General features: G+C 40.7%; 1 long non-coding RNA gene and 1 pseudogene across 1 annotated transcript; both read right to left on the bottom strand.

Annotated features, from left to right (window-relative positions):
- Nucleotides 1–299: 299 nt before the first annotated feature.
- LOC117247570 (uncharacterized) lies at nt 300–11,216 on the bottom strand. Its single transcript, XR_004500836.1, has 3 exons — nt 11,078–11,216; nt 10,902–10,985; nt 300–637 (listed from the first exon to the last, which is right to left on the bottom strand). It is a non-coding gene; the product is annotated as an uncharacterized LOC117247570 (long non-coding RNA).
- Nucleotides 11,217–22,559: 11,343 nt separating this feature from the next.
- LOC117247015 (neoverrucotoxin subunit alpha pseudogene) lies at nt 22,560–24,059 on the bottom strand (annotated as a pseudogene).
- Nucleotides 24,060–25,537: the final 1,478 nt, after the last annotated feature.

Consider the following 25,537-nt stretch of genomic DNA (forward strand, 5'->3'; position numbering starts at 1 on the left):
CTGTTCAGCTCAAGGGTTAATATCTTCATCGGTATGATGTCATCATCATCATCATCATCATCATCATCAATACTGAAACATCAGCAGTAGTTTATACTGTATCATTATCATCATCATCCCTGTATTCATCCATATCAGCCGTCTCATCAAAGTCAACACTTTTCAATAACATCATCATCATCAATACTTTATTATAGCTCTAATTAATCATCATCATCCTCAGCATGTGGCGCCTTCATCTCTCTATTTAATTAATCTTAAATACTTAATATAATGTAGAATTCAATACTGTGACACGATATTTTGTGACGATCATAGAAGTATTGCTGATTAAATATTGCGTGATCTCGTCATCTAATAACAATAACAACATTAGATTATAATGTTATTATATAATACATCTGATACATGTTACATTACATTCTGTCAGGTTTATAATATTAGATTAAATTGGTGTAATATTCATTCCTTTATGTCGTTATGACTCTTGGTAATCATTTTATTGTAAATTATTTCCCAGTACTCTCTCTCTCACACACACACACCCTCTCAGCCTGCTCCAGCTGGGGCACTGCGGTCCATCGGTGGAGCATCACACCTCCTACTGGCCACGAGCTGCTACTGCGAGACTTTTACACTGAAGGGGACACAGAGAGGAAGAATCATGTGAAGGGAAAACATCAGCCAATCACACACTCTTTATTGTCTTTCACATTATGATTCAGGTTTACTTAGGTTTACTTCTTTGCACAGAGACAAACAACACCAACAAAAACAGAAGAAGTAATTTCAGTGCTGGAGGAAGGAAGTCGAGAAACGGTTTATTCAAAGTCCTCCTCTGTTCAAATGGCAGAACGAAAGCGACAAACAAGGAACACATAACACACAAATATCTGTGTACACACCAAAAAACCAACAGTATTAATCCCTTTTATGTCATATTATATAAATACTACTGTACTCATGTAAGGTGCCGACAGTTAACCAAAATGAGTGTAATAAAAACTACAAACAGAATGTTAATGAATGTTGCACATAGAGTGCAGTAATTATAATCCTGTGTATCTGAAGCCTTCAAAGACCCTATAGCTGTCGGGGAAAAGCTGTTTGAGTGTGTGAGTGTATGATCTGTTGTGTTCTCCAGAGGGCAGCGAGTCAAGCAGATGATGTCCTGGGTGAGTACAGTCTTTGATGATGACGAGGCTCTGCTCTGGTAGAGGGTGCTAGTGACCTCCTCCAGGGTCAGGGTTCAAAAAGCACAAACACCAGCAGGAATTGAGATCACAGGTTGACTTTATTTAGTGTTCACAAGCAGTTTTTTGTGAATGCTCACACACTGACAGGGATTCCTGAAGCTCTGACTCTGAAACCATCAACACCTGCAGCCAGTGCATTCAGCAAGTTTGCCAGAGACCTCTTCACTCTGTTTGCAATTTCTACTATCTTCATTTTTCTTTTTTGCAAAAGTATGAACGTGCATTGCATTCACTGAAAACAAAGATCTATGTGACAAACATTATTTATTGATAAGGAAGAGCGATGAACACATGATGTCCACTGTGGGTCCCAGCGCTGGAGGTGGAGCCTGAGGCTGGAGCTCTGCAGCCAGACCCTTCTCAACAGGTCAGTGATAATGATTCTAATGTTGTGTACGCACCGGGTGTGAATGAAACAATTCACCTGAGTGAATTACATATAAAGTCAATGTAAAGACGCAATTAGGCACAATCCTGCTCGGTGGCGTCAAGGTCAAGAGGCCTGTTTCCACTGAAGAAGTTCCTGCTACTATTTGGGGGGCAGGAACTTTACAGGAACGTCCTCTCGCTCAGCCCTCTCAACCACTGCGTCTCCACTGAGAGGGCGGAGTAGGAGGAAGATTCCGGTAAAGTTACCGAAAAATGCTGGCTATTTTGTCGCTTTCTGTTGACGTCACATCCTGCCTCGAATATATCAAATCAGCACCAAGTAAACCCCAAGCCCCAGCCAGGCGTCTCTCTGGGCCGCTGTGAGTCAGGCAGGGACTTGTTTAGCCCCTGTAAAAGTTCCAGAACTCTGTCCTTCGGGGGTGGTTCCTGCGGTGGAGACACGCACCAACGGCCCCGGCCCCGTAAAATTACCCCGAAGTTCCTGCGGTGGAAACGGGCCTAAGATCAAATTTATTTATATAGCACATTTAAAAACAACCAGAGTTGACGTGCCTGTGGATATTCTCATTCATCCAGGTCATAGTTATCTCAAGGCAATTGAATCGAACGCAACTGGACTTAGTTTTGTTTTAGAAGACGTTTCACCTCTTATCCAAGAGGCTTCATCAGTTCATGCTTGTCAGACTAGGCTGGAACTAGTCTGACAAACTGGTGTGGAAAGAACCCAGGTATTTAACCTCTGGGGAGGTCTTCACAAGGTGGTTCATTAGTGCTCCAATGGTGTGTCAACAACGGTCTTGAAACTCCTGCTGCAGTGGTGGTCGTTGGACTCGTTAGAGTCACATGAGGCCATGGACCGGAGGTTCTAATGCTGATTGGCTATCACAGCGCCAATTGGCTGCTGTGATAGCCAATCAGCATTAGAACCTCCGGTGACGTATGACGCTGAGGACGTCCTGGTGGAAATCCATTCATCAATTCAGCAATTTAACATGCGTACGAAGTGAGTCAAAACAAAATATTCTGGTGTTCAAATTCATGAGAGTAACACGACGCGAAAAATTGGCATTGCGTTTGGTGTGAACACATCGTGAGGGATTTGCTGAGGGCAGTCTCACACTCGTCTCATAACAGCTGTGAGGGCTGTGAGGGAAAGTCGAAGACACATCAGAGGTGGTTTCATGTCAATATATTCATGAATGAGCCTTGAAATGTGCACAGTTAAGGAAACAGGTCATGTCACAACGGCAGTGGTTTGATATTTCTGTGTTGAAAAACAGAAACGTTATTGAATATTGAAATGGGTCGTAGTGCACTTTTACTACAGTCCCTAACTGCACGTGTTGGACAGACGTTCAGGTTGTTGTGCTTTCAACTGCGTTGTCATTTTGATTATTTCCAGCTGAGTAAAACTGTGAAATATCAACCTGAATTAGCTTCCAACAGATCCCCAAACTGGGAGAAATTGAGGCTTTGCTACGGAGCTATTGAAGATAAAAGCCATAAAAAATGGTGAATATCCGGCTTGTTCTTATTCAGAAGGCGTCACATATTGCTGCTTCGCTCTCGCCTTTCACGTCTATATATCACACGCCAGATATTCTTTGGTGTCTGCTGTTTACGTTCCAGGATGGCGCAACCAAACAACAACAAAAGCACATGGCAACTTCATCCCTCAGATCAGGATCTCGTAATTAAAACGTCAAGATCTTGCAAACGTCTTCACGCTAATCACAAAACATTTTACGTCTCCTGCAGAAACAAACTGTTCTTGCAAAACTCTTCAAACTCTGTGTAAAAGAAAGTGTGTTTTTGTGTCAATACGGTTACACACACACACTGTCATGTAGTACACACACACACACACACAGGTATCCAAATGTGTAAAGTTTGGATCTGAGCACAGCACACTATCAGCTCCAGCCAATAACGACCAAACATACTGTTAACCTGCTTCATGACATCCACAAGTGGACGTCACAGAATTTCCTGCAGCTTGATGCTGATCAGAGATATTGATCACGGTACAAGACGTTGCCAACGTTCAAATATCATACAGTCTTGGTTCTCTGTCCCTTCTCTGTCATTCCTTTCTAACAAACATCTGGAAACTGTTGATTTCGTTACTGGAATTCCTCTGACATCAGTAAAACATGTCTCTCGTGCCTCCAGCTCATCCAAAACTCAGCTGCCAGAATCAGTGGCGTGAGGTAGTTACGACGGGCCCTAGTGCGCCCTACTTACGAGTTATACAAAACCATGATGGAGATGGGTTTGGCCTTCTTGAGTTCCTCTTAAAACACGATGTATTTCCAGGTGGCAGTCAGGCCCCTCCACCCCACGGGCCCCAGTGTGACTGCACTGTCTATATTTACGCCCCTGTCCAGAATCTTGACCTGGACTAGAAAACACGACCACATCACACCGATCCTGGCTTCCCTACGCTGGTCACCTGTTGCCTTTAGAACTGATTTTAAGATTGTATTGATTATTTACAGAGCCCTGAGAGGCCTCGCTCCAAGTTATATAACATATCTTTTATTGCCCTGTGTGTCTTTGCAGCCTGAGATCCTCAGATGCATCTTTTCTTGTTGTTCTGAAGTCTAACTTAATTCACAAAGATGATGGGGATGAAAAAAAATGTTCCTCCTTTCCCTTCTTCCCTTAGCCTAGCCCTGATACCCTTCTGCAGATGGAGGACGAAATCAACAGTCTTCAGTATTCCAGAGTTTATCTTCGACTAATCTGAGACCTTCCAAAGTTACAGTGCCGAGGACACACCAAGGCTTTTGCGAACGAATGCACTGAATGACGGGTGGTCAGACAAACATGTTCGTGTTTGTTTCAGAAGAGACTCTGAGGATCATTTGAGTGCCGACTGCACAAACACAGCAATAATGTTGCACAGATTAGGCTGAGCCACAGGAACCAGCGGGCTCCTGGGTGAAAGTCCTGAGTTTGTTTGATCCATCCACCTCCCCTCCTGCCCGCCCTGTACGGACTTTCTCACTCTTTATACTGTACTGCGGTAGGTGCTCATCAACAAACAAATTACTCAGAAATCAGCATTACAAATCTGTATATGACAAAAAATACAATAGAAAATAGGAAATTATTAGTTTAACTAAATAGTTCAGTTAAATTCTATTTTTTTTTAAAAATATTTTATGTAGAATAGCTTTTATAGCTATTATATCGTTTGCTCTTGGGCGAAAGTTTTGAACCAATTCATTCAGCCAAGTTTAATTTAGTTATGGCGCTAATTGAGCTCTGGCTAAGCCTCGCCCTCAAACGCGATGAGCCAATCACAGTGCGTATATCCATTCCCATACACTGGGACATTCTCTGCCTGGACGTCCATTGAAATGCATTACAGAAAGTCAGTTTTGTTTGGTTTTATGAGCTTTTTCTGAGATTTGAAGTTTAAAAATGGTCAAACGGTGTGCATGGGGTACATGCAACTCTGACACAAGGTATCCTGAGAGGCTGGGTGACCAGGTGTATTTTTTACACTTTAAACCACATCTCAACCGAGAAAAGTGTCTCCTTTGGATAAAGTTGTGTGGTAACGTTAGACCACAACATCAACTCAACGTGAATAAGATTAACAATGATGTCTACATCTGTTCTAAGGTAAGTCAACATTGTGTTTGAGGCAACATATTGTCACTTTGCTGGAAAGAAATATAAAGTTATCTTTAACATCTCTAGCTAACGTTAGCTAAAGTTAGCCTAACGTTAGCTCCTAGCTGCGTTGTTCATCATGTCACCTTGTTTGCTGGCCTATTAGCCTATTTTGTTCTAGTTTTGTACTTTGGTGATCGTACATCATTGTTAGCTGTTGTCCAAAGGGCTCTAGTTAAGCTAACGTTAACTTCTGGAGCTTAGCTTCATTAACTTATCTGTAATGGCAGAGATAACAAAGGTTGGCAAACGTTATGCTGAATGATTCAGTGTAAATACTGTAGCACCAAACTAACGGAGAGACACTCTTGGTAAAGATGGTAAAAAGGCCGTTATCCTTTTCTCATATTCTGAGCCAAAAACCTTAACTTCAGTGGCACTTTAACTTGTTGTCTTTGATGGTGACGGCAACCAGATGCGGTTCACAAGCGTACACTGTGACCTGTAAATTTTGGCTTGTAATTTAAGCTTTTCATCGACCTTCTCAACAATAAAATGATGAATATATCCCTCCAATGCGTAGTTTAGGCCCTTTTGGTTACTTCTCAATGACATCTGCTTGTTATATCTCCAAAAATCATCAATTGTCTCCTTTGAAATGCCGTGTACTGTGACACCTGCCATAGCGCCGGTCACTGAATGTTGATAGTTTGTCTGAGTGAGGGGAGGGGGCGTGGCTTAGCCATAGGTCAATTACTTAGAAATAAAAAAAAATGCGAATAAAACCTAACTTTTCCTGGTGCAATGCATACTGCCGCAAGAGGTGCCTTTGTGCGTCGGTATCTGACGCAGAGACCACTGACAAAGTTCAGGTATTTGACAAGTTGGGAGTGAGACTGAGCTGTCACTTTAGAAACATTGATATGATACATGTATGAAACATAAAACATATTTGTGGTTTACAGAAACGTACAATATCACATTCTTCCTCTGACACCCGCTAAAAATTTATCTTCAGCTTGACTTTAGCTCAGCAGCTGATTCAACCACGGGCCAACAGACGCACCACGACACAGCTGATCACACACAATAATCATCATCTCTCAATCATCTGATATCACATCAAACGTCTGCACAGAAATCGCCCGCTCACACTGAAAAGACTCCACACCCTCCAAAAATAAACCTCCTCTCTTTCCTCTCTTTCCATCTGTTTTGTCGCAGCGACTCCAGCGTGGATGACAATCTAATTGCATCCTCATCTCTCTCCGGTTTAATGGGCTGTCAGGTAGCATCATTACACACTTTCATTGCTTCCCTGTGCAACTCGCATATTGACAATAACTGACAATATGTGTGTGTATTTGTGTGATGGGGGGAAGGTGCAAATTGTTTAAGGGTTGTGTGAGACAATACAGCTAAAAAGTGTGTGAACATCAGCAGCAGAGGCCGACTGGTGCGTACATATGTGTGAATGTCCTAATGTTTCCAGATAATGAGCACCACTCTCCTCACAGGGACTAAAAAAATAAATGAATAAATTCTGGGATCATTTTGGACGTGAAATACAAACTTGGAAGAAGTGGTCGCATTAGTGTAAACTGAAACAGCGGGTAATAGACAGATCCAAGGTTGTCCATGGTTTCACCTGCGTGTAATACAGAGAGGGCATGTTGCTTCACAAGACACAATATGATGGACCGAGGAGTTGACTGGGTTCTCAAAAATTTGACTCTATTCTCAACCTTTCTAGTTTATTCTTGACATTTTCATTTTATCGCAACATTTTGACTTTGTTCTTGATTTTTTCAACATTTCTACTTATTCTCAGTATTTCAACTTCAGTCTGGGCATTTAGACTTTATTCCTGATGTTCGACAGTTCAGCTATTTCCTACATTTCTAACATATAAACTAAATTCTTGAACTTTCAACTTTACACCCGACATTCTCAGCCTTTCAGCTTTATTCTCTACACTCTTGGAATTTGACTTTATTCTTGAGATCTCAAGTTAACACTCGACATTCTCAGCATTGCAAATGTATTTCGTCATCTTACTGTATGTTACTAAATAATGACGAAAACTCTGTGTGTGTGTGTGTGTGTGTGTGTTCCACGTTTTTCTCCTCACTGACTTGGTCAATCCATGTGAAATTTGGCACAGTGGTAGAGGGTCATGGGAGGATGCCAATGAAGCAATATTACATCAATTGGCCAAAGGGGGGCGCTATAGCAACCCATTGAAATGGCAAACTTTGAATGGGCATATCTCATGCCCCATATGTCGTAGAGACATGAAACTTTGCACAGAGATGCCTCTCCTCATGAGGAACACATTTGCCTCAAGAACCCATAACTTCCGCTTATATAGATTTTCCACCATTTTGAATTTTTTGAAAAACACTTCAAATGGATCTCTTCCTAGGAAGTTTGAGCGATCTGCATGAAACTGGGTGAACATAATCTAGGGACCAATATCTAAAGTTCCCTCTTGGCAAAAGTTGGAAAACTTACTAAAACTGAGCTTCTATAAGGCAATGAATATTGCGGAGGGCGTGGCTCATCACATAAAGGTGTATAACATCTCAAGGGTTTCACCCATCACCACGCAACTTTGTAGGCATATGACCACACATAATCTGAGGGGACCCCTCCATTATTGACCCCATCAAACTAAATGGGGGCGCTAGAGAGCTCATTTCTTATCTAGGCCTAACCGCCATATGGATTTTTACTAAACTTGGTAGATATGTAGAACAGGACGCCTCAAGGTGACTGGAGAAATTTAACTCTAATTGGCAACTGGGTGGCGCTATAACAACAGAAAAATGCTTCAAAATGGCTAAAATGTGACCGATCGCTGTGGCTCCCCCTGTGGACCAATGTTGGTGTTTTCTAATTTTTGGTATGACTAAGTCATGGTATGGTATGCTGTACATAATCACGGAAACTGTCAGTGTGTCATTCTGTCAGTCAGTCATTCTGTCTGTCCCACGTTTTTCTACTCACTGACGTGGTCAATCTATGTGAAACTGCACATAGGCATTGAGGATTGGCATAGATAGAAGGTGACAAAGCTACCAATGGCTATGGACTAGTTTAGACTTTATTCTCAATGTTTTGACATTTCAGCGTTATTTTGTAACACTTCAACTTTATCCCCTACATTGGCATTGACTATTGCATTTTGACTGTATTCTTGACATGTAGACATTTCAGCTATTCCCTACATTTGTAACATATAAACTAAATTCCAGAACTTTCAACTTTACACCCGACATTCTCAGCATTTCAGCTGTATTATTGACATTTCAACTCAATTCCCTACCTTCGACTTTTTGACTTTATTCTTAAAATTTCAACTTTACACCCGACGTTATTTCATCATTTCAGCTTTATTCTTCATATTTTCACACACCAACTATTCCCTTTGTTCATGACATATAAACTTTATTCTTGAAATTTCAACTTTACACCCGACATTCTCAACATTTCAACTGTCTTTGACATTTCGTCATTTCAACTCTGTTATTGACATTCCAACTTTATTCTCTACATTCTCGAAATTTTGACATACTCTTAACAATTCAACATTTGAACTTTATTCTCCACAGTTCCACTTTTTTCGTGACATTTCAAGTTTATACTCCACATTCTTGACATTTTGATTTTATTTCTGATATTTTAACTTCTTTCTTGACTTTAATAATTGCAACTTTTTGACATTCCCTGCATTCACCATTTTGACTGTATTTGATATTCCTTGCATTTCTAATTTATTCTCAACATTCTTGGAATTTTGGCTTCATTCTTGATATTTCAACATTTTGACTTTACTCTAAACATTTCAGCTTTATTTTTGAAATTTCCACCTTACACTCGACATTCTTGATATTTTGACTTTAATCCTGATATTTCAAATTCTTTCTTGACATTTCAGCTTTATTCTTCACATTCTCATAATTTCGACTTTTTGACATTCCCTGCATTTTGACTTTATTCTTGACATTTCAACTTCAACTAAAAAGCAAAATTAAATAAACCTTCCTCCTCTCATTTTTCCTCTATACCGAGCCCTAATACTCTTCTGTAGATGGGGAACACAATCTACAGTCCTCATCTTGAGTTTATCTGAGACCTTCCAAAGTTACAGTGCCGAGGACACACCAAGGCTTTTGCGAATGAATGTACTGAATGAAGCGTAGTAAGACAAACAAGTTTGTGTTTGTTTCAGAAGAGACTCTGAGGATCATTTGAGTGCGACTGCACCGCATCGTTTCTTCAGCCACCAGCGGAGGAGCAGTAATTAACTTTCCAAACAAAGCAATAATGTTGCACAGATTAGGCTGAGCCGCAAGGAGCAGGAGACAGATCAGATCGCATCCATCAGCGGTGAGACAGCTGTCTGAGGCTGACTGCAATAAGACTTCAGAGCAGGAAACCACGTCACGAGTGTGTGTGTGTGTGTGTTTGAGAGTAGGGTTTGAAAGTCACTATAAATACTCTTCTCACTGTATCTGAGAGGCTTTTTTAAAGTTGTTTTTTTTTTGAGTAAAATCTAAAATAAATCATTCTGCTTTCACGTCAGGAGATTTGTGATGACGTACGGAGCTCGTCTATTTTTGGAAAGATAAGAATCAGAGGCCAGTGTATTGTTCTGCTGTTACCTGTCAGTCAGGAACATTTTCCATTTCAGTTTGCTTTGAAGAAGCTTTTTCCTGTGGAGAGTGATCGGTGAGAAAGATCATGTTTGAAGACTCAACTTCACTCTTCTTAAAACTAGTCTGGGAGAAGGGGATAACATTAAAATAATCCACTTTTCCCTCCCCTCACATTAATACTGGCAGTGCTGTTTGCGGTCTGAATAATGTGGCACATGTGGTGTGGTTCATGTGGGACCTGTCAGTAATGCTCAGAGCTGCAGTTCCTGGCCCATTAGAAAAGCAGAGACCTTTTCAGTGTGAGACTTTCAGGATGGTTGTTTGAACAGGTTCTGACCCACACCCACAATCAGCCATTAGCCAGAAGGCTCATGAAAAACGAGACAGAGACAAATACCTCTCTTTCTAATAGACAAGATATTCATTAGACACAAGAGTGTGAAAGCAATCTGACAACTCTGAGACTGTCTGCATTCATCCTGCTCTTATCTTGTCTCTCATTTAAAAAGAACTGAAGGATGGTGGACTGAAAACAAGTATTTGGTTTTTAAGTCAAATACTTGTTTTGGTATTTCTTCATTAGAACTGACTCCTCCTCCACCACTGCATATACAGTCTAACATCGACACAGCTTATTCCTCTAAGACAAACCTTGGTGAAAAGCAGAAAGCCTTGGGCTGTTTCTGCAACCTCTCCAGCTGCTGCCTCATAAGTTGGGACAACACTGGAATAGTTTCAACAACAAATTCAAGTCATTTTGGGAATGCAAGGACATGCCGGTGATGTCAGCGTGTCACAATAATTCATCAAACTATCAAAAAAATGATTTTGCTTTAACCCGTCAAGTCGTCCTTCCACTGAAGGCAACAGAAAGGGCTCAGCTGTCGACACGCTGAACCCTCTCTGAGTTGGTTTTTGTTCAACTTTTCGAGCAGCTGAGATCTTTGGGGGCGTAATGAGAAACACACACCTGGTCAGAATATCATCAGGAATCCAGACGCTTATTAGAAGAAATAAGATTTCTGGAACACTCGAATTCAAGAACTCTGACAGCCTATGTGGGGGAAAAGCATAAACATACAAGTCTGTGGATATTCTTTATATTTCCTGTTGGCAGCATGAACATATTTCATAATTTTTACTCACCAGAATATCTGGTGCTCAGGAGGACGAGCAGAAACAAGACGAAGAGATCAGGCAGGAAGATGGCAAAGACGAGGTCCAAAAAACTCAGGAACGCTACAGAGAAAAATGCTGGAGCTGATCCAGAGAAAGGGAAATACAGACTGAATACAAAGAGGAGGAAAGGATAATGAGGGACAGGTGAGACTAATCAGGGCAGACAATCACAAAGGTGGCAAAAACACAAGGGCAGGAAGTTAATCTAAGATGAGGTAAGAGGTGAGTTTTCAAAATAAAACAGGAAACAGCGAATAAAGGAAAACATAACCTAGAGAGGACAGCGACATATGACACAATCTCCAAAGAGATCATCGAAGGATCGTACACCAACAGGAAGGAAGGAAGCAGCACGAAGTGTTTAACTCAGGTGGTCACTTTAGGGATTTTTTTCTACTAATGCAGGAAAACATATCCAGCAGGTGTTGTAGATAGATGTGTTTGCAGAGTGTCATAACTACATGAACAGACAGATCAAGACACCTGACAGTGATGTTCAGGGGCATCATAATGGGGGGGAAAGGGGCTCCTGCTCTCACTCCCAACTCATCAAATACCGCCGCTTTGTCAGTGGACATCAGCAGCAGACACCAACGCCCGCAACTACCATAGTATAAAGAGTGAGAAAGTCTGCATTGGATGGGTGGGAGCGGAGGTGGAGGGGTCAATCACACTCCCGACTTTTACCCAGGAGCCCGTTGTTCATTTCTCGTGTGGAAGCAAACGTCAGTTGATTTATTTTAATAACAACATAGTGTGCATAGCATGCTACACGAGTGACATATGTCACATGAGCTGCTAGCTAACCGTAGCTAACTTGTTTGTCCATTGTTTGGTCTGTGACGTAATAGGTCAACAGGAAGAAGGTCCAATACTAACAAGCTGAAAGGGGGCATATCTCCACCTATCGTAGAGGAGTCGCACATACTTGGCTCAATAAATGGATTCCCCTCCCGTGCTTGTATACTGGGACAAGGACAGTAGTCCAGTTAAATGTCCTAGTTGAGCTGTAACTGTAGGTCGAATTAACTGTGCATGGAAACGTCCTGAGTGACTCTCCTCAACATGTCAAAGACCAGCAGAGCTTTCCTGAGTGGTACCTGATACCGATTCAAGAAGAAAAAGACATAAGCTCACCTCTTTGAAATGGCTAATAGAACTTATTGTTCCACACGTATAGCTTCCCCAAATTAAGTACACTTAAAAACATTAAAAAACCCAATTCTCCTTAAAATGAAAGGCACCAGTTATCCAAGGTGCAACAACAATCTTTGTCATAGCTGAATTCAGAGTGCATACTATATCATGTTAATTTCTCCAGCATCAAAGGCTTAATACGGCCAAAAGAGAGCTTTGGAGACTCAATCAGGAGACCAGATTGTTGTTGATGATGAAGAAGTCAATTAAAGTTTAATTAAACAATGATTTAATTTAGTTATTAAATATTTTAATCAAAAGAATGAAATGAAAAACCCTGGTGGAACTGATCAAAAAGTTTTTTTAAAAAAGTGACCATTTTGTGGTCATAAGGAAAATATAGGAGGTTTTTTCTCAAGAGGGCACAAGGGTTAAAGTATATAGTAGTACAGTAGTGCAATTATATAGTAGGAGAGATTTTGCAGTCTTAACCTTCATCTGACCCTGCAAGAATTAAGTTAATTTCAGTCAGATGTTAGAAGACTTACCCAAGGTCGATGATTCAACACTAGGGCAAAATTACAGCCTCAAAGAAATGAGATTTTAATATGATCCATGCTTTATTATGGTTGAGAGTTATTTGAATGACACTCTGAATGGAATTACTTTCTACTGAAGAAATGCTTTGTATGAAACCCTTTCACAGAGAGATCTGTGGATGAATGTGTCTAATTAAAAAATACCATTGATATCGAAAATATTTCTGTTTTCCTATTTTAACAAGTTAACTATTACTGTATTTAAAATTGATTTTTTAAAATGGATTTAATCAACATATTCTCACTCCAAGCTTGTCACATACCACTGCTTGTTCAGTGGACTTTTGATGTCTACATAACATGGGAAACAGTCCTAAATTGGCATGATGTCCCAAAACGTCGACAGCAGATGCACCCAAGATGCCGAGGACGTAATATTAAGACATGGAAGTCCACTGACCAAGTGGTGATATGTGACGAGTTGGGAGGGAGAATATGTTGGCATAGTTATTTACAACTCCCAAAAAATTATTTTCATGAACTCTTTCTATGTCAACATCATTTATCATCATTTGTGCTGGATTACTGTTTTTTTTTTATCTCAAAAATTATGAATTTGGTCTTATATGAATTTCCAGAAGCTGCTCAAAATCTTTACCAGAACCAAATACATTTGTATCATCCACAGATAAAACAAACATTACTATTTTGGACACAGAGGTCATTAATTTACAACAAAAATAGCTGTGGACCCAGCACTGAACCCTGTGGAGCTCCCCACGCTGGTCTCATTGAGAATAATGTCTCCTTTTCAAGACGGACTTGTGCAGTATAAACAGGTTGCTGTGGCAGAATGGGATGATCAATACTATCAACATTTCTGGGTGCTGATTGATATGTATTGCAATTTTTAAGTATTGAAATCCTACAAGTATTAGTACTAGTACTAGTATTGCAATTTGATATTACGATATTACAGTTTACTTTTTTAACACTAGACCACTGGAAAAAGTTAAATCATACGCTTATAGAAACTGTTTATCATAAGTCAAAAACCACATCTATTGTTTATCTGTCTCTCTACCTTTTATTTCAGCAGCATCATATACTGCAGAGGAAAGTGGGAAATTAACTAATGACTTACTCCAGTGAAGCACTTAGTGACCTCTGTGCTCTGCGGAGGGTGCCAAAGGTGTCATTCAGTTCTATCCAGAGTATCAGTATTTTAGGAATGTGAGACTAATGAGGCAAAGAGGCAAAAAGGGACAACGGGAAGAAAGTGGAACTACAATTCCAGGAGGACAATCCTAGAAGCATGTGGCAAGGTCTAAAATCTATGAAGCACTACAACTGTTCTAACCGATGTACAGCAGACGCCATAGCACACATCCTCCACACCACTCCGTCTCACCTGGAAAAGACAGGAAGCTATGCGACTGTCTACAGTTCAACGTTTAACACCATAGTTCCCTTCAGGCTGGTCACAAAGCTCAAGGAGCTGGGATTAAACACTTCACTGTGTGCATGTGGATCCTCGACGTCCTGACAGGAAGAGCCCAGGTGATGAGAGTGGGCGGACACACCTCTTCCACCCTCATCCTGACCACCGGAGCGCCCCAGGGCTGTGTTCTGAGACCCCTACTGTACTCCCTATACACACCAGCTCATACTCATTCTGAACTCGTCAAAAAACGTCACTTTGTCAGTGATTTTAGCATCAGACAAAGACACACAGTGGTGATAAACTGCCAAGCAGTGTCAGTGTGTAACACTCTGGGACAGTGTCAGTGTGTAATGCTGCTGGATGGCATCATTTTTGAAATAATGCCCGATGGCGTCAGTTTGAAGCACCGCCAGTAACAACATAATGTAAGGAGCTGGAATGTCCCTGTAGCGCAGGTGGGAGAGGAGACACCAGACTTTTACCCAAGAGCCCGCCCTAACCCCTATCCCCTAATCCTAACCCCACTTTCTGTGTGAATATTAAACCAAACCCTGTTTTTTTTCTAAACCTAATCCCGTGCTTTTGTTGCACAAGGAAATCAACATATAAATGAGGTGTTTTACCACTGTTCCTTTTGAACTACAAGTTAATTTTGAAAAAGACTGTATGCATCTAAAATGCAGAAAATGAGGTGTAAAAGCATTTTGAAAAGACACAATGCATGTAACAAGCGTCTATTGACACAGTCCTGGAACGTCAACAGCAGATGCAGGAGGATAACTATAGTGCATCTGCATCATATTTAGACGTGAAAGGACACTGACAAAGTGGTGATATTTGACGAGTTAGGATGAGAACGCGTTGTACACACATGTACAACAACACCATCATTAAGTTTGCGGACGACACAGCTGTGGTGGGCCTGCTCACAGATAACAATGAAAAGGCCTACCTGAAAGAAGTAGAGGACCTGATCTGCTGGTGTCAGGACAACAACCTACTCCTGAATGTCAGCAAGACTAAGGAGATGGACTTTGGGACGAAGCAGCAAAGGAACTATATCCCCCTTAATATCAACTGGTCCTCAGTGGAGATGGTGGACAGCTTCACCTACCTTGGTGTCCACATCACTGAGAGCCTGGCCTGGGCGCTGCATACTGACTCAGTGGTGAGAAATCTAAGCCAAGGACTGTTTTACCTGAGACACCTGAGGAAAGTTTGGGTATCCAATCAAATACCAAGGATTTTGAAGCAATTTGATGGAACTAACAGAATTACATTTCACTGACATTGTATTTCATATCATTTAATGTGATAAATACAATAAACAAAATGCTGTTAACAGTGACTCTCTCATCAGAACAGTGAAGTCATTAATTGAACGGGGTTAAGGTACAGAGAAGCCTCACCCTTAACAGAAAAACACAGACCACAGAGGCTTCCAGAGAAAAACCAAATGATTCCTGCTGTATTCTGAAAAGATAACTCTTTAAAAAAATCAGCAGAAAGAAGAAAGACAACAAATGCTAGATTAAAAAAAGCCCATTGTCTACCCTATGTCCTTACATAATCAACATGATAAATTCAATTAAACGAGCTATGAGTTTATATTTCAACATCCTAGTGTTGACACAGCAATTGACCCTTCGCTAAGTGCTGCCTATAGATCCAGCCAATCATCATGTAGTATCAGCCAGCTCCGACAAGCGTCCAACAACTGCACAGCTGTGCTCCATAGACTCATGAAATTGTTTCAGATTTCCTTCATTGTCAGGCTGGTTTTGAGTATTTCGAGGTTGGAGATGTTTCTTCCCTGTTCAAAAACCAAAATCCAACCCTGTAAAGTGTAGGGTTAGCTAGCTAGCAACAGCAACCAGCTGTGTGTCATCATAGTGTGTGCGCATGAAGGGTGCTTGGCTTCCACCAGAGCTCCGCGACTGTCTGCCAGTGGAAGCCTGGGCACTGGCCAAACACTGTTTATCTGTACACACTGCGATTTAGCTTTTATTTATCTTCTTTACCTATTTTTGTTGTTGAGTCAGTTTGACATCCTGATATACAGTGCCCTCCAAAAGTATTGGAACAGTGAGGCCAATTCCTTTATTTTTGTTGTAGACTGAAAATATTTGGGTTTGACATCAAAAGATGAATATGGGACAAGAGATCAACATTTCCGCTTTTATTTCCAGGTATTTACATCTGGATCTGATACACAACTTAGAAGATAGCACCTTTTGTTTGAACCCACCCATTTTTCATGAGAGCAAAAGTATTGGAACATGTGACTGACAGGTGTGTTTTGTTGCCCAGGTGTCTCCCAATTACATTGATTATTCAAACAATAAATAGCACTGAATGTCTGAGCTCAGTTTCAGATTGGGTACGATAGGTTTTGCCTGTGCAGACTGCATTTAGAGGTGGAACCAACATGAAAACCAGAGAGCTGTCTATGGGTGAAAAAGAAGCAATTGTGAATCTGAGAGAAGATGGACAATCAATTAGAGCCATTGCACAAACATTGGCCATAGCCAGTACAACCATTTGGAATGTCCTGAAGAAGAAAGAAACCACTGGTGTACTAAGCAACAGACGTCGAACAGGTAGACCAAGGAAAACATCAGCAGTTGATGACAGAAACATTGTGAGAGCTGTAAAGAAAGACCCTAAAACAACTGTTAGTGACATCAGCAACAACCTCCAGAGGGCAGGAGTGAAGGTATCACAATCTACTGTTCGCACAAAACTTCATGAACAAAAGTACAGAGGCTACACCAGAAGATGCAAACCACTCATTAGCAAGAAGAATAGGAAGACCAGGCTGGAATTTGCCAAAAGGTACAGAGATGAGCCTCAAAAATTCTGGGAAAAAGTTTTATGGACTGATGAGACAAAGATTAACTCCTTAACAACTCCAAAGTGATGGAAAGGCGAAAGTTTGGAGAAAGAAAGGATCTGCTCATGATCCCAAACATACAAGCTCATCTGTGAAACACGGTGGAGGTAATGTCATGGCTTGGGCTTGCATGGCTTCTTCTGGGACGGGCTCTTTCATCTTCACTGATGATGTAACACATGATGGCAGCAGCAAAATGAACTCAGAAGTCTACAGAAACATTTTGTCTGCTAATTTAAAGAAAGATGCAACCAAACTGATTGGGAGATCCTTCATCATGCAGCAAGATAACGACCCAAAACACACTGCCAAAACAACAAAGGAGGTCATCAGGGGCAAGAAGTGGAAGGTTTTAGACTGGCCAAGTCAGTCTCCAGACTTAAACCCAATAGAGCATGCATTTTACCTGCTGAAGAGGAGACTGAAGGGAGTAACCCCCCAAAACAAACAACAACTGAAAGAGGCTGTGGTGAAAGCCTGGAAAAGCATCACAAAAGAAGAATGCAAAAGCTTGGTGATGTCAATGGGTCACAGGCTTGATGCAGTTATTGAAAGCAAAGGATTTGCAACTAAATATTAAGTCTCATTCACTTTAATCTATTTTAAGTTTATATGTTCCAATACTTTTGCTCACCTAAAAATTTTGTGTTCCATTACAAATAATGCTATCTTCTAAGTTGTGTATCAGATCCAGATGTAAATACCTGGAAATAAAAGCGGAAATGTTGATCTCTTGTCTCATATTCATCTTTTGATGTCAAACCCAAATGTTTTCAGTCTACAACAAAAGTAAACGAATTGGACTCACTGTTCCAGTACTTTTGGAGGGCACTGTATCCCTCAAACACATACTGTCAATCCTTCTCATTGCTTCTCTCTTGGATTGCTATTTATTTTTCCAAAATTTGTATTGCTTCAAGGAGTGCACTAAGTTACAGCGGAGGCTCCATACTCGCTCCGACAGCTTGACAGACCATCACAAAGGGGTGGGGCTTAGCAAAGGGTCAATTTAAAGTGATTGTGAAGCACAAACCAGAAGGCTGTGCACTGAATCAACATGAACCAATAAACAGAAAATTACATACACACTACTAAACTATTCTCTAAAGTTTTATCTTGCCGTCTCGAAAAGTTTTTACCTAAATTGATCCACCCAGATCAAAGTGGTTTTGTTAAGAAAAGACTCTCTTCAGATAATTTACGTCGTCTCTTACATATTGTTAATTCCTCTCCGGATCCAAAGGTCTCTTCAGCTGTTCTTTCTATTGATGCTGAAAAGGCCTTTGATCGTTTAGAATGGTTGTATCTTTGGTCAATTTTAAAATGTATGGGATTAGGTGATAAGTTCATAAGTATGGTTAAAATATTATTTTCTAACCCATCAACCAGTGTTATAACAGGTAATATTTGTTCTCCTCCATTCAAAATCACACGCGGCACCAGACAAGGTGATCCAATCTCTCCTATATCGTTTATCTTATCTATGGAGCCATTGGCTCAGACTATCCGTCAAGCTAAAAACATCAAGCCAATTACTCTTAATTCCATTGATCACCATATCTCTCTTTATGCTGATGATATTTTGTTATACTTAGAGGACATCTCTTACTCTCTCCCAAACCTTTTGGATATTTTTGACCATTTTAGTTCAATCTCAAGTTATAAAATGAATCGATCCAAATCATCATTAATGTATCTTAGAACTCCCCCTAAACATTACCCCCACTCATGAGATTCCTATTGTACCTCACTTTAAATGTTTGGGCATAGATATATTCCCTTCAATTGAAAAAACTGTATCTATGAATTACAATAGAATCCTTAAATCAATTATAGACGATCTCAATAGATGGAGTAATTTACCTGTTTCTTCTGCTGGAAGAATTTCTGTCATTAAAATGAATATTTTACCTCGAGTCAATTTTTGTAGTGATATGATTCCCATTGCACCACCTAGTGGTTATTGGGAAAAACTACACAAAATTTTATCTAAATTTATATGGAAAGGTAAGCGAGCTCGTATAAAACTCCCAACACTACAGAATGGGAAACAATCTGGTGGACTTGCTGTTCCAAATTTCAAATTATATTTTCAAGCCCTATCACTTCGTCCCTTACTAGTTTGGTTTGATTCGGATGCTGACACTCCCTGGAAAAATATGGAGAGAAATATGGTTGCACCTATGCATCTACAGGACATACAGTACAGGCCAAAAGTTTGGACACACCTTCTCATTCAATGCGTTTTCTTTATTTTCATGACTATTACATTGTAGATTCTCACTGAAGGCATCAAAACTATGAATGAACACATGTGGAGTTATGTACTTAACAAAAAAAGGTGAAATAACTGAAAACATGTTTTATATTCTAGTTTCTTCAAAATAGCCACCCTTTGCTCTGATTACTGCTTTGCACACTCTTGGCATTCTCTCCATGAGCTTCAAGAGGTAGTCACCTGAAATGGTTTCCACTTCACAGGTGTGCCTTATCAGGGTTAATTAGTGGAATTTCTTGCTTTATCAATGGGGTTGGGACCATCAGTTGTGTTGTGCAGAAGTCAGGTTAATACACAGCCGACAGCCCTATTGGACAACTGTTAAAATTCATATTATGGCAAGAACCAATCAGCTAACTAAAGAAAAACGAGTGGCCATCATTACTTTAAGAAATGAAGGTCAGTCAGTCCGGAAAATTGCAAAAACTTTAAATGTGTCCCCAAGTGGAGTCGCAAAAACCATCAAGCGCTACAACGAAACTGGCACACATGAGGACCGACCCAGGAAAGGAAGACCAAGAGTCACCTCTGCTTCTGAGGATAAGTTCATCCGAGTCACCAGCCTCAGAAATCACAAGTTAACAGCAGTTCAGATCAGAGACCAGATGAATGCCACACAGAGTTCTAGCAGCAGACCCATCTCTAGAACAACTGTTAAGAGGAGACTGCGCCAATCAGGCCTTCATGGTCAAATAGCTGCTAGGAAACCACTGCTAAGGAGAGGCAACAAGCAGAAGAGATTTGTTTGGGCCAAGAAACACAAGGAATGGACATTAGATCAGTGGAAATCTGTGCTTTGGTCTGATGAGTCCAAATTTGAGATCTTTGGTTCCAACCGCCGTGTCTTTGTGAGACGCAGAAAAGGTGAACGGATGGATTCCACATGCCTGGTTCCCACTGTGAAGCATGGAGGAGGAGGTGTGATGGTGTGGGGGTGTTTTGCTGGTGACACTGTTGGGGATTTATTCAAAATTGAAGGCACACTGAACCAGCATGGCTACCACAGCATCCTGCAGCGACATGCCATCCCATCCGGTTTGCGTTTAGTTGGACGATCATTTATTTTTCAACAGGACAATGACCCCAAACACACCTCCAGGCTGTGTAAGGGCTATTTGACCAAGAAGGAGAGTGATGGAGTGCTGCGGCAGATGACCTGGCCTCCACAGTCACCGGACCTGAACCCAATCGAGATGGTTTGGGGTGAGCTGGACCGCAGAGTGAAGGCAAAGGGGCCAACAAGTGCTAAACACCTCTGGGAACTCCTTCAAGACTGTTGGAAAACCATTTCAGGTGACTACCTCTTGAAGCTCATGGAGAGAATGCCAAGAGTGTGCAAAGCAGTAATCAGAGCAAAGGGTGGCTATTTTGAAGAAACTAGAATATAAAACATGTTTTCAGTTATTTCACCTTTTTTTGTTAAGTACATAACTCCACATGTGTTCATTCATAGTTTTGATGCCTTCAGTGAGAATCTACAATGTAAATAGTCATGAAAATAAAGAAAACGCATTGAATGAGAAGGTGTGTCCAAACTTTTGGCCTGTACTGTACCTTTTACTTATATTTCTCTGAAACAATGTAGATTACGTTATGGCCCAATAATTGCACATGCAGTATCAATCTGGCGTAAGTATGAAAAATTACATAATTGGGACACTAAATGGCACGACCAGACACCTTTATTTTACAATCCCTCTTTACGTAAGGGAGACTCTTACTTTGTAGCCCACCAATGGACCAGTTGTGGTTTACATACATTAGGCGATATCATGGACGATAATGGATTAAGAACTTTCTCAGATCTGAAAGACATTTATAATTTATCAGGTTCTTCTTTTTTTCTTTATTTACAACTTAGGTCAGCTATGCGGGCCTACAGAGTCCCATGGTCTAAACCACCCAGTCACCCTTTATTAAGTTTTATTAAAAAAATATCAGCCTTTCCCAAAGGACACGTCTCACTAATATATAAAGATTTATTACAGAGAACTTCAACCCCACTTCCTGTCACACAAGCTTGGAATAGCGAATTTGACACAAAACAAAGTATTAACTGGGTCAAAGTATGGGGAAATATTAGTCTGGCATCTCGTAATCCAAATCATCAGATGATTCATTTTAATTTTATCCATAAAACTTATCTAACTCCCCAAAAACATTACAAAATGAAACTAACGATTTCGTCAAATTGCTTATTATGCTCTCTAAATATATCAGGTTCTTTTTTGCACATGATGTGGGAGTGTCCTCCAGTTAAATATTTCTGGGAACAGATTGCTAAGTACCTCTCCAAAGTATTACAAACCAATGTTCCTTGTTGCCCAAAACTAATGCTCCTTAATGATGATGATGTTTTAAGTTTAAATGTAGTCCAAAGACATTTCTGGCTGGTAGGAAGCACAGCTGCAAAAAAAAATGTTAGCACTTAGATGGCAGCCTCCTCATTCTCTTTCTTTTAATCAGTGGAAACAGTCAGTTGTAGACATTATATCAATGGAACTCTCTACGGCAAGATTAAGTGGTGCCAAATATCAGAGTGTATGTATATATAATTTCTGTTCTTATGGTGGTTGGCGGGATCCGGGGGGGAAGGTAGGAAGGGTTGAGGGGGTGAGGAGGTGGGGATCTGTGTGTGTATGTATGTATGTATGTATGTGCGCATCTGTGTATCTCTATATCTGTGTACCTATGTGCATATGTGTAGATGCGTGCATGTTTGTAGATATGTGTATGTGTACATTGTATGTATAATTCAACATTGATGGGGTTGATATTTTTCTGCATCGTGCTTGACAGAATCGAATTTCTGACAGAACTGTAGCGCAGACTTTCTTTTCAGTCTCCTTTGGTTCCTGAACTTCTTCGTATTTCCTGTTTGTTTCTTTTTCATTTTCTACGAGAGCCAATGCTATATGTAACTTTTTGTGCACATAACCCCCCTTATTACGCTATTGTCGTATAAAAAGAAAAGAAAAACTTACATACACACTTACTTAATTACATCATTAATTTCCCTGGTCCCTCTGGGTTTGAATGCATTTTTTTTTTTTAAATTTGTGACACATGTTCAAGCAACAACAGAATGTTACGTTGTTTTTTAAACTTTAAATGTAAACCCATATCTCTATTACCACACCAGTGTTTTGTCATGGCTCTTACTCAACTGTACACAGGCACGCATAACTGGATTTCCTCTTTACGCTGAGGCCTGGGTAAAGAGGCTCAGTGAATGTGGTTTGAAAGGTGTAGAGGTGACTCACAGTGTTGCCAAAGACACTGTAGAAGGACAGAGTGCCAGTATGCCAGTCGGGATACACCCCGACTTTGTCGAAGCCATCAGAGGGCAGAGGACTTTCCCACACTAAACCATTATGATACGCCCTAAGAACGTCTTTGATGAATGTTGGCCAAAAGCCCATGACACGGTATTTTGTCCAAGCTCACTCTCTGATTTGCCTGATCCTCTTTCAATTTTCTTGTATGCAACACTGACAATAATGGAGTCTTTATGAATAGTATTCCACTCTACCTCCCAGTAATGGGAGCACAACACCTGAGGTTGTGTATCGAACCTCTGGGTGATCAGGGTATGACTGCTGTTCTCCGCGTGTTGCTTTGTTGTCTCCCTCAGACAGAGTGAGGTAGCCGTTTGCAGTGTTTGGGTCCAGGGTGAGATCAGTGGCATCTGAAGGAGACACCAGAACAAAATTCGTCACCCTGAAGGTCAAACAGGTTTCTGGAGGACAGCTATTAGTGCAGCATATTTAAGGCCTTAAAATAAAAGCATGAAAAAAAGACTTACACTCGATCAAATCTTCTCTGTCAGTGATGGTCTCCACATCAGGGGGGTCAGGCTTTGTAAAGTCTTCCGTGCGCAGAACGCCCTTTTAGTAATGGTAGATGGTTGCTCCTGTGTAGTTCTCATTTGCAATGCTTCCCACAAAGTAACACAATGTGTTGTTGTTCTTCTGTGCTGCTGCAGAAAAACTAAACCATGTGGCTTTTCTTCTCATTTTGGCGAAGACCTTGTCTGAGAAGTACCATGGCTCTTCTTTGGTACTGTCTGATTTGCTACCTGAGTCCAAGTAGTTGGCCATCTCATCAAGGCAGGGGTCGGCACTCTTCAGGGAGGTGAAAACAAAGCACAGAGAATTCGCTACGCCTACAGCAAGAACCTCTCTGTCCAGCTCTGACTGATTTGGGATGATCTTTATTCCCTCCATGGTATCTACACAGGATCTGATGACGTTGATTTCTCTCTCTTTGTCATCCAGCCACTCGCTCAGTTTTTCACGACTGAATGGCGACTTGTCTCGGTCTTCAAAGAGTTCTCCTGCTGAGCTCTCGTCTTCTTCACCGTCACGGATGGTGGGAAGTTTCTCCGCCATGGTCTTCTGGAGATTAGCTGTATAATAATTACACAATTTTTGGAAACTGCCAAACTGTTCTTGAATCTGTGGAAAATGCTGTACCACTCTGTCTTCCAGGGAATCGTTGCACGTCATTTCTATTTCCCTTAAATTTTCTAGAGCATCCGCCATCTTCCTCGCGAGTTCATCAGTGATCTCTCTTGAGAGCTCGGCAGCTTCAGTGTCCAAATTCTTCAGTGGCATCAGCCAGACCTGTGGGTGGAACATGTCAGGTGGTACCCACATGAATGCCAGAAGCAAAGGTTTCCCAGCAGAACAATGCATTGGAACAAAATAATCAAAGACGGTTTGAATGTTTTGGCTGATCCAAGTGGATTTCTCAACATTTCTGTGGAAACATTTATGATGTTGTGTTGAAACAATAAAACTGCACCTGTAAGGTCAGAGGAGGTGAACACAGGGTTTCATCAGGTGTATATTTTGTCCCTGTATGAAGAACTTTATACAGCACATAATGTCACATGACTTGCATCTGCCATCAACACCACCAATAATTACCTGACCAGCCCCGCCCTCTACTGGACCATCAGCACAGTGCAGGAACTAGGACTCTCTAATTAATCAAATTCAACATGGCTGCCTCATTGTTGCGACACACACTCACCGAGCTCCTCATCTTGCCAAATTTGAGAAAGTTATGTTCAGATTAAAATTTTATTTATTCACAGTTATTTTATTTGCTGTATTGAAGTTATAAATGGTGTATTTATTGTACCATGATAGCATTTTGAAAACGTGAGAATCAAATATGATACTGCAGGTATTTAATGGTGTTTTCATGGCTTTTAATGTTGTACACTCTTTGAATTATTATTTTATCAAACCGATTAAAAATGAAAATTGCATTTTAAAGAGGCAACAGATAGCATCTTTTCCTAAATATATCATGATGAAAATAATGTGGGTTGCACAGGGTAGTGTCCACAGTAAAATCAGACTATCAGCGTTTACATAGGTTACTTAGTGGCTTTGCAATAAGCTTCTGCCACCAGTGCCGAAATTTCGCGGAAAAATTCTGCTTTACGGCAGGAAACGCGTCATGGAGGGGAGAGTGGGGTAATCTGTGCCAGTGGGAGAGTTGTGCCACCCCTTGTTTCTAGAAAACTATAAAAGAAATTGGTCATATTGACCTCATATTTTTGAAGAGGCATCTATTTTACTCAGCCTGTGGAGAAAAGAGGCACATGGCACAAGAGGTAAACAGATTTAAGTCCAAAAAACTGTTTTTTGCCTTTCAAAGTGATTTTTTTATGATCATGGTAACAATTATAGATAGGTTTGAAAACATTTCATACAGTAGTTAGTGCTTTAGTAATCTACAATATGAGGCTATACTGTTAGCATGATGTTAGCTCTAAACTGCTGGATGATACAAGTTTGCTAAAATGGTGGGGATGGGGTAATTTGTGCCAAAAGGCCTGGGTTAAGTTGTGCCAGTGGCAAATTATGTGACATTTTTGATTTTAGACCAAAAGCCATAATGCCATGCCTTTACAAAAGGAAGACAGACAGGGGTTCAACCCTTCTTATGGAGTTGGACACAGTAGTGAGAGAGGTGCAACAGGGGAAGGTCTGTAAATAGGCCTTGTTGAAGAAGATTGCAGCTATGGAGCCATCACACACACACACACACACACACACACACACACACATATTCTCATACTTCTATCCTTGTGAGGACCCTGATTGACACAATGCATTAC

This window comes from Epinephelus lanceolatus, chromosome 21 (genome assembly GCF_041903045.1).
Source record: "Epinephelus lanceolatus isolate andai-2023 chromosome 21, ASM4190304v1, whole genome shotgun sequence".
NCBI lineage: Eukaryota > Metazoa > Chordata > Actinopteri > Perciformes > Serranidae > Epinephelus > Epinephelus lanceolatus.